Raw genomic sequence first — 10,379 nt, 5'->3', positions numbered from 1 at the left:
AATTGTATTAATACTAATAATGAATAATAGTGGATGCAAAGATGTCACATGTACTGAAGAAATGAAAGCTCAGACATGTTTTTCCTGACAGCACAAAATTTATAACTGATCTCCCACAAATTATTTTAATGAGGAAAAGTCAAAATGATCAAGGTAGTTAAAGACAAATTCATTTAGTAGGTACATTTTTTGGCAGGTGCATCCCATTTTCTTTTGTACTTCCTTGGACACCTTGAAAATGTGATTTTTCTCCTCCCACTGTGGTCTGCTTGATTTATAGGGTCTTATATGGGAAACTGACATTTCAACTGCTGTATTCAGTGGTGTGGACTCGATAAGAGGCACAAAATATGTTCGCCCAACCACTGAAATCCAGGAGTTCTCAAAACTTTCCATCCATGCACATTAGCATTTTTCCTCAACAGTCAAGTCAAGAAAATGCAATAACAAAAGGAGAAAAAATCAATTTGCATTTGGTGTATAAATAGTTCCAAGACAAGGGCTGTTAAGTTTGAAATTAACATGTAAACAGTTGGAAAGTCTGCCCTGCTACCCCCATCCCCTACCCCTTAGCCCGCCTCTGCTGGTTCCTTTTTAGCGCCTTGATAAATATACATAAAGGCTCACACAAAGACCACCTTGTTCCTTTAAATGGGCTACTTTTTAATGGAGACATATATTTCCAGGATTATATCAGCATTCACTTGCAAATTTTTTGTTTTAATACTTCAGTGGAGGCAGTCTATGAATAAGAGTATCATCTGAATGCAGAGAACACCTGGTGCTGAGGGCTGGGTTGTGAGAGGGCTTCAAGCTGACCTGGTGTCAGTGCCAAGACTTCACTTATTCCCAGCTATTCACATTCGCTCTGACACAGTCTGATGGTGCAGACTGTGGTGCACGAGTAACTATGCCATTTGCAAATGACAAAACGGGAAATGAAGACATAAGGACAGAAGAAAAATAATTGATTAGAATTCATTTTCCAACCCAGAACATATGATGATATGATATCAAATTCATTCTCCGCAAACACTGGTTCAAAAAGAAGAATATTTTTCCTACATTGGATGGGACAAATGGTCAAGATCAGAGTTCAGTACTGTTACAAGTAAAATGATGAAGTTGCAGAGAGCCTTTCTGTACATTACTTACTTGGCTGTATTAGCGAACAGTAGCGGGGGGGCGAAAGAGTTGTACTATGTAACAGAAGAGGAGAGGAGAGGAAGGGGCACAGGGTCTATTCGTATGCACCCCACATCCACTCGACACACAATCAGGCCTGTATTGCGTTTTGCAAATTTATACCCAGGATGTTGGTTTAGAGTGTTTCCCTGAAAAAAAAGAGAAAGACTTTTTTCAAGTAAGTGTCTGCTTTCATGAGCAAGAGTGATTGAGGCACACAAACAAACCTTTGTTTCTGAGCTCACAGATGCAAAGCCTGAGCCTGGACTTTTTATGTCACACTTTAACTCAAACGTACACTTTTTAAAATACCCTGTATCAAAACTTTAGATATGAGAACTCTTAACTCTATATATATATATATATATATATATATATATACAACAACAACAACTGCAATCAAGTGTTTGCGATATGCACCCCAGTAAGTCTCTTACAGCGCTCTGGGGGAATTTTGGCCCACTCGTCTTTGCAGAATTGTTGTAATTCTACCACACTGGAGGGTTTTCGAGCATGAAGCGCCTTTTTAAGGTCATGCTACAGCATCTCAGTAGGATTCAGGTCAGGACTTTGAGTAGGCCACTCCAAAGTGTTCATTTTGTTTTTCGTCAGCCATTCAGAGGTGGACCTGATGGTGTGTTTTGGATCATTGTCCTGCTGCATAATCCAAGTTCTTTTCAGCTTGAGGTCACAAACAGATGGCCTGACATTCTCTTTCAGGATTTTTTGGTAGACGGCACAATTCATGGTTACAGATAGTCATATTTGTCACAGATAGTCTTCCAGGTCCTGAAGCAGCAAAACAGCACCAGACCATCACACTACCACCACCAAATTCTACTGTTGGTATGATGTTCTTTTTCTGAAATGCGGCATTACTTTTACGCCAGATGTAATGGGACAGACATCTTCCAAAAAGTTCAGCTGTTGTCACATCAGACCACATAGTATTTTCCCAAAGGTTTTGGGGATCATCAAGAGGTTTTCTGGAAAAATGGAGACAAGCCTTAATGTTCTTTTTGTTCAGCAGTCATCTTGGAACTTTGCCAAGCAGGCCATTTTTGCCCAGTGTCTTTCTTATGGTGGAGTAATGAACACTGACCTTAACTGAAGCAAGTGAGGCCTGCAGTTCTTTGGCTGTTCTTGTGGGGTCTTTTGTGACTTCTTGGATGAATCGTTGCTGCGCTCTTGGGGTAATTTTGGTTGGCCGGCCACTCCTGGGAAGGTTCACCATTGTTGCATGTTTTTTCCATCTGTGGATAATGGCTCTCACTGTGGTTTGCTAGTGTCCCAGAGCTTTATAAATGTTTTTATAACCTTTTCCATTTGAACTCAGGTGTGACAAACCACAGTTAATTCATGTTTTAATAGGGGGGCAATCACTTTTTCACACAGGGCCATGTACACTACCAAAAGTTTTAGAACACTCCAATTTCTCTGGAGGAAAAACCTACATTTTTAAGTGTTAAGATGGTCTGTCTCTCTTCCATTGTTAATTCCCTTTTTTCTTGCAATTTTTGTAACAACAAATTACTATCTCCAGTACAATGCTGTTGAACTGATGTTCATGAGGGTATAGTACCATGTGTGTTCTGAACACAGTTTTATGCAGGTAGAGGAAGTAGTAAGTACTCCAGAACTTTAAATTGTTGACTCATTTTGTAGCCCCTGAAACAGGACTTTTTGTATACTGTACGTCTGAAACAACACATTATTTTTCAGTTTTGGATAGCCTTACCTTTTTTTTTAACCACTGGCACTTCACCACTTAACTTTGTACCATTTCAGGCTATTCATTGGACCGAACGACTTGAATTTCAAGAAATAACTGGAAAAATGTTCTAAAACTTTTGACTGGTAGTGTGTTGTTTTTTTTTTTAATTTTGTCCTTTAATCATAAAAAGCCTATGTATTAGGGGTGTCACGAGACACCCAAGTCACAAGACAAGACGACATACGAGATTGGGTCTATGAGGACCAGACCACACGAGAAAACAATGCAGGTGTGTTTTGAAATGTTTATTGTCCCACAAATTGATGCGAAACAATTTTATCGTCAACATTTTCAGAGACCAAATTAATCACTGTTACGATAATATATAATAACAATAATAAAAAATAATAATGCAACATTTGCCTTAATATGTCATCTTTCAATCTGTAAAGTTGCGGAATTGGCATAAGCGACATGTATTTTCTCACAGACAATTTATACTGCCTGTAATATTAGTTATTAGTATCAACATTTCAGATTTTTCTAGTTACATTATGCCATGTTGGACACGCATGCGTGTTCGGCGAGCCAGATTGTCTTGCCTTCTTGTCTCTGTCTCTGCAGGGCTTGGGTTGCACCGTGGAGGGGCGTATGCAGCTTTCAGACTGGCATTGCATGCCGATACTTACTGTATGTACAATTGGAGGTGCGCGTCAAGGATACTTGAAGCAAGAAACACTTCCTGACTTTAACTGGTAATGTGCACCACTGCTCGCTAAATACACCAACCCTGTCACTAAATCGTCAACAAGGATCTCTTCTATATATGAGGTGTGTTATGAAGCAGAACCGGTGATCGTGGTTTTCGCACAGTGACGTGTAGGTTTGGATTTTTTTTGTCCGTTAATAATAAAAAGTTTCATTTAAAAACTGCATCTTCTGTTCAGTTATGTTGTCATTGACTAATATTTAATTTTGCTTGATGATTTGAAACACTTAAGTGTGACACACATGCAAAAAAATAAGAAATCAGGAAGGGGGCAAACACTTTTTCACACCACTGTGCAAATATATTATAATCCTGTCCTGTCTTTTATCTTTCTTTCAACAAAATACAGTAAAAATGGGCATATTTCAGACATAGTTGCAAATGGTGATTATTCATGATTAATTCATTTGAAAGCAGTGATTAATCTGATTAAATCTTTTAATCATTTGACAGCCCAAATAAACATATAAAATGTATTATTATTTTAAATATGATAGGAGAGATAGACTGCATCAAAGTTGTGACATTTCATCTGAAAGTGCCTCCACAGGTTATATTGACTGTAGAGACTGGAGAGGCTGGAGTGTAGATGGCATCAATATCCCTGTGAGCGCCCTTAACCATCTTGTTTTTGTTTGATATCATAATTAAAAGTAATCACATTTGGCTTCCCCACTGCATTTTTTGTAAATGCATATTTTGTAGTCAGTCACTTTTAAAAGTCCAATTTTAGTGAAACACGACACATACGCCTCGCTGTTGCCCCTGCAGAGTGGAGAAAGGACTTCATGAATGAGCACTTATCTACTAGATAGATAATATAATATAATAATAATAATAATATCTAGATAGATATTATTAGACTAGATAGTTTACATTATCATGTGATGTTTGGCAGGCCAAATGAAAAGCTATGGCCGGCTGGATGTGGCCCGCGCGCCACCTGTTGTGGTCCCCTTATACACAGTATATTTTATAATACTGCCTCAGATCAACACATATGCCAGTGTTCTTGTTCATTATTCTAATTCTAATTATTTTGTTAAAAAAAGCCAAGGTTCTGCAATGGACTTCAATTTAATCACAGTCCAATCATATGATGGATTTGGTGTGCATTTATCATGAGGTGTTACATTTGCCAAGTTGTGACACAACCAACTTGACGGGCTATTGATAACTTGTTTATGTCAGCCCCACTTTAGACTTACTGCAGTGATTTGAGCACTTGACATGAACTGGACAGGAAAAATGCACATGCGGCATTGTTTGCATAAATCTGCCATTTCATTCGAGGGGGAGCAGAGAAAGCGAGAAAAAGAGGTGGGGGAATTATAGGACTCAGTTGTGTGTGATTGGCAGTTCCCTTGGCTCCCAGGGTTAGAGGGTTCAGAGAAAAGCCGATTATTCTTCTCCCTCAGGTCAAGCCTTCATAAATAAACAAGGAGACCGCCTGAGGCACGGTGTTTTAGTATGATTAGCATATCATACAAGCTATTGACAAGACACTTATCATATTACAGCACAGCGGTCCACAGAGAACACAGAGGTTACATGTACAGGGCAGCTGAGCATACATTTCTGTTCATTTGAAAGGTCCTGAGGGAGAGAATACCGGTAAATCATATCAGCACGTGGCGATGCCAGTGCAGGCGTTTGATTCCAACCCCACAACGGATGTTAACCAGGGCCTTTCATAAACTGCAGAGGATGTGGAATGGCTTTTTGTCTCGTGTATTTCAAAACCAATATCCCTTGGATTCAGTTCTTGATATGATCCACAAATACATAATGATCCCTTGCTTTTATTTCACCAACCACAGTTGTTCAAATTGAATTTGTTATCAGTGCCAGTTCTTTGGCATTGAATCAAACATGAGTGAATTCATCTGAAAGCAGGTTGAATTTTAAGATTGACCTCATTGCTGAAAGTGTGGCTTCCTCCAAGGCTGGTCCACTGAACAGTGAAATGGAATAAAATTAAGAGGAAACGATCCAGGTTCGACATAGGCAGTAGACAGTGGATGATGAAATGCGTCAAAAGTCATAATTCTTTTCCATGCTGTGTCTTATAACTGATTGATGGAGCGGAAGTCGTCTCGATTCTCAGACACGCTACTCAGATTTCAATTTAGGCAAACTTTTTCCCCATGGCGACAGAAGCTATAGTCACTACGCACCACAATTATCATCTAGCCACTCTGACCAGGAAGAAAAAGCAAATGACATCCACACCTAAGCCCTCCTAAGCCAGGGGAGCCAAGGCACAGAACAGCCTCACTGATCCCCACCTTGCAGTCAAGCATGGCCTCTTTAGGTAACCCACACATTGGAGAGGGCTGGTATACTGGTTTAAGCTGTTTATTAGTCCCCTGAGAGGCAGACCTGCAGGGGTGACCACATGAGTGAAAATACAGTAGCGCCGATGAGTTTGGATTTCAACAACTGGATTTTTGGGTGGATATTTTCTCAGTTCTTACCATAGTCTCAGAGTGTTATGCCAAGGCTGGGAGTGGAGGCCATGTGACATCTATAATCAGGGATGGGGAGAGCCTAAAGAGAAGAGAAGTGTGTCATTGATCAAATATGGTTCTTTTGCACCTAATAGCATTCATCATTCCTATTACCAACCACGCCACTGCAACACCTTGTAGATTGTGAACATGTACAGATTTGTGTGAAAGTGGAAGTCTCTCCCTCATTTGATGCCATTCACTAAGCCCCCCTTTGCACCCGCCACCATATTTCCCCCTCCTGTCCATGCAAATTAGAACTTCACACGTAGCGACAATCTGCCGGGTGCGCTGTGATTTTACACGACCAATTAAGGCCCACTTGGCAGTTGTGTGAACAGTTTCATTAGAGGAGATAATATTGCAAAGTGAAATGATAAGCAATCATTATGATTAATGCAGAGACATTACAATGCCCGTTAATGAGGTGTAAATGATCTCATTATTTTTGAAAGAGTACAGATTAGATTAAAGCGGAGTGGACAGCGCTTCTCTGTGTTCAGACAAGTTAGTGTTAATTAGGCCCAATCTCCAGGAGCAAATGAGCCGCAACCCTTTGGTAAACAATTAGGCCTCCATAGCCCCAGGCTAGATGGCCAAGGATAGGCAACCGAATAGATAGATGACTGCAGAGGAGGATGTTGTGGGAGCCTTAAAATCTGAATCCGTGTCATTGTTGCAAATTTTCTCATCAGGAGTTAAGCATATGATATGGCTGGTGATCTTAATCATCGAGCGAATCGTACTGTTAATAAACTGAGGGGGAGTATGCACAGTACATAGTATTAAGAAATATATGAAGCCCTATTTGAGCAATGTGTTTTAATAAAATATTTTTTTAAATCCTTATAGCAAAATAAACTAAATAGCCCATAAAATAATATAAAATAGACAAAATATTTGACTTTTTTCATATGATAATCCATAGTCTGCCACCAGACGATGCCTCTTCCTTTCAGGTACTGAAGAAATACTTGGAAAAAAAAAAAACTACCAGGCGCTATGTGCTACTGTAAACATAATTGCACTTTTTTAAAGGTAGACAAATCTTCATGTGCCGTGGGTTTGTATTCTTGGTTTGTATTCTCATTTAAAGACACAGTGAACTAACATCAGTGGGAAATGTTTGACTGTGACAACATTGATTTGACAACGCTCTTCCTTTGTCTGTGAAGGTATGTGAAGATGATTAAAGAAAAGGGGATGCTGTAATCCTTCTGCCGTAGCAGTTATGCTTTATAGGCATGAGGCTCTTATCAGTCATTGATAACGCTTAACTCAAATACATATAGAAGCATTAGGACTGTCAATATTTTGCTGGCGACTGAAGGTGACCCTTGGTTCCTCTGTTTGCTGTATGTTCACGGAGGGCTTTGATGGTAAATTTATAAGGGTGGTTGTGTGGGGAGGCTATTATGGATTTGCTATCTTGGCCTCAAGTGTTTGCGGCTGATTATGTGATTAAATCAATAATAATTTCTGTTTGGACTCCTTTGCTCCTCTGCTTCTTCTTCTTTTTCCTGTGTAGTTGAGCAGAACATTGGGTGGGAACTGCACAAGAAAACATGAACCCTACAGACATGCACCAAAATATGACCGCAGCCCAGGTCATCATCATTTTTCTTTACATAAAGGAATTTATTCTTTTAGAAAGAAATGCTAAAAAAATAGCATCCGACCTTGGTAATGGCGAACTGTAAAGGAGATATACCCACCAACTTAATGGTTATGAATTAAAAATGTTCAGTGACTTTGTGTTTCCTTAATACAGTGCTTCTCAAATATTGGGGAGGGCCCCCTGGAGAGGTGTGGTGAACTGTCGGGGGGGGGGGGTGTGAGAGGCAGGGAGGACTTTCAATATTAGTGCAGACCTGCCAACATGCATGAATTTGTCGTACTCAGCATGCAATTTGACTCTTAAATATGCTTTCATTCTTCACTGTTCTCCATTTTGTTGCATTCCGCTGGTTTCAGTTTCGAGTTCAGTCTGTACAGTTCAGTACAGTAAATAGATATTATCACTTTCTCAATAGCATTTAAAATCGGGGGAGGTGTGAAAACATTTCTGTGGGAGCATGACAGAAAACAACTGAGAACCACGGCCTTAATACTTGATTTGATGCGAATGTATGCCAGCTGCTGCACATGTTTGCCTCTCTGGTTCTACCAGGTTGTCTGTTATGTCTAGACTGCAGGAAGTGCAACATTACATTTGTTTACAACCAACAGGAACTAGAACCAGAAGCTGTTACGAGATTAAAGGGTGCTACCCAGAGAGAAAATGTGTGTGGCTCAACCCCCTGGCTTTGTCAACAATCACGGCAATAAAGGCGAGGAAAAATGGAAAGACAAAAAGACGGGACTGCAATCCCTATCTGTTAGTAGAACAGTCTCCATCAACCGTCGGCAAAAATTGCAAGTACTGAAGGAAGGCCGAAGAAGTCGTGTGTTGTTTCTGCATTTCAGCATGTGACTATATATAATGCACACTTACTTTGTCTGTGGCTATGTGTGTGTGTCTTTGTGTGTGGCTACGTTAACTCAGAATCCCTCAGCAGCCTCTTAAATCTATACCCAATAAAAATCAGCGCATGCTTGAAAAACAAAACCCAGGGAAACATCTGTAAAACATTGATTTTGCAGATTGCAAACCAGCTGCATGGCTAATGAGAAAAGAAATCATTTTTGATTAATTAACCCAAAAATTGGAGAATCTAAGCTGCCGCAAGGGAGATGACAAGTGCTGCAGGCCTGATCGCATCGGAAGAGGACACGCTGTAGAGCTGCTGCCTGCCAGCTTGCTCGAGCAAGAACGGAGAGGCAATGGGAATGCTCCTGGAAGAAACATGGCTCCTATTATGGAGATCAAACAGAGAGGTTAAATATTTTCCACTCAGTGACAGAAGCCTGTTGACCCATGGAATGTTGATTTGCTATCACCACGGGCAACACTAAAGATTACAATCTTTAAATTGTAATGTGTTTGTCTACTGCGGGAACAGCAGTCCAGTTAGCGTGAAGGTTTCAACACACTGACTACATTAAAAGAGACCTCAAAAAAATACCGCAATAAAAATATGCAGTTTGACATTGCAGTAGCAGCTTCAAAATTCAATGCTGTCAATGCACATGCAACTTCAGTATATTGTTTCATTTAAAAGTGATGTGAGAGCCACTTAATCAGTGAGTTATGTAGCATGATAGAAGCACCAGTGGACAATGGTCTCTGAATTCATATGCACCAAACTCTTGATCGATAACAGCAACCTCGCCACTTTGCAGTTCGAATTCACTCTATCACGGTTTTACAAAATATATTAAATGTATTAAATAAATCATGCAGTTTCATGGTTGAATCTGGCCTATTATTAGTCAAATATATGCATATATAAACAAAAGTTACATATTTTTTCTGTAAATAAGCATTTTCAAGCATAACAATGGCTAAATGAACTAAAATACATATATAAGGCATTCAGAAGTCACATTCAAAGATGCTGTGAATGATATGTAGTATTCTACACTGATTTTTAAGTGTCAGTAAGTTACCGTAACTAAACTCTAACTACAAATATACAGTTGTGTGAGAACCAAACCACACACACACACAGGATAGTTATTAAAGTCAATATCAGAGTAAATACTGACATTATTTTACAACTCTGGCAACTCAGGCATGGGCCTGTATGAGAACGGTATGATAACTTTGGTCAAAAATATCACAAATTGACGATATAATTGCAGCTTTAAATGTGTTACAGTATTTTGAAATATCTTTATTGGAAAGAGAAAAAAAGTCAAGTCACCACAGTAATTTAACCATATAATATAACATAATACCATATAATATAACACGATGAAAATGGATCATATTTTTTTAAATAATTAACAAAAAAATAACTGAATTCTTTCTAAATCAATAATAAATAAATAAAAATCTAATGTGGCTAATCCTACAACTCAAGTCACAACACAATAGATATTTTCTTTGTTAAACAAACAAAAAAACAAAGCAAAATACAAATAAATGCAATCAGGTGACCCAAGAATGTCACAACATAAATCTATTTTTAACTCATAATGTCACGTTATTACTTCATAGTGGCTGGTCATACTTTTGACCAACCACTAACGACAAAAGCGCTGCCGTACAGGCGCTACACAGTGCTAACGAGGCACCTGAAAATGCCTGTGCCATCTA

The 10,379-nt window shown here is 39.2% G+C and overlaps 1 long non-coding RNA gene across 1 annotated transcript in view; it reads right to left on the bottom strand.

The window, feature by feature from the left end:
- Window positions 1–3,150: 3,150 nt before the first annotated feature.
- The window catches only part of LOC129185703 (uncharacterized), a 43,667-nt gene continuing 36,438 nt past the window's right edge, over window positions 3,151–10,379 (bottom strand). The window contains exons 3-4 of the long non-coding RNA XR_008572118.1: window positions 6,146–6,218; window positions 3,151–6,050 (exon numbers count right to left, since the gene is read on the bottom strand). This is a non-coding gene — a long non-coding RNA (uncharacterized LOC129185703). The remainder of the gene's footprint in view (window positions 6,051–6,145; window positions 6,219–10,379) is intronic.

The sequence above is a fragment of the Dunckerocampus dactyliophorus genome, chromosome 7 (genome assembly GCF_027744805.1).
Source record: "Dunckerocampus dactyliophorus isolate RoL2022-P2 chromosome 7, RoL_Ddac_1.1, whole genome shotgun sequence".
Lineage (NCBI taxonomy): Eukaryota > Metazoa > Chordata > Actinopteri > Syngnathiformes > Syngnathidae > Dunckerocampus > Dunckerocampus dactyliophorus.
Note: the sequence above shows the minus strand (reverse complement) of the source record. Positions and strands in the feature narration are given on the sequence as shown.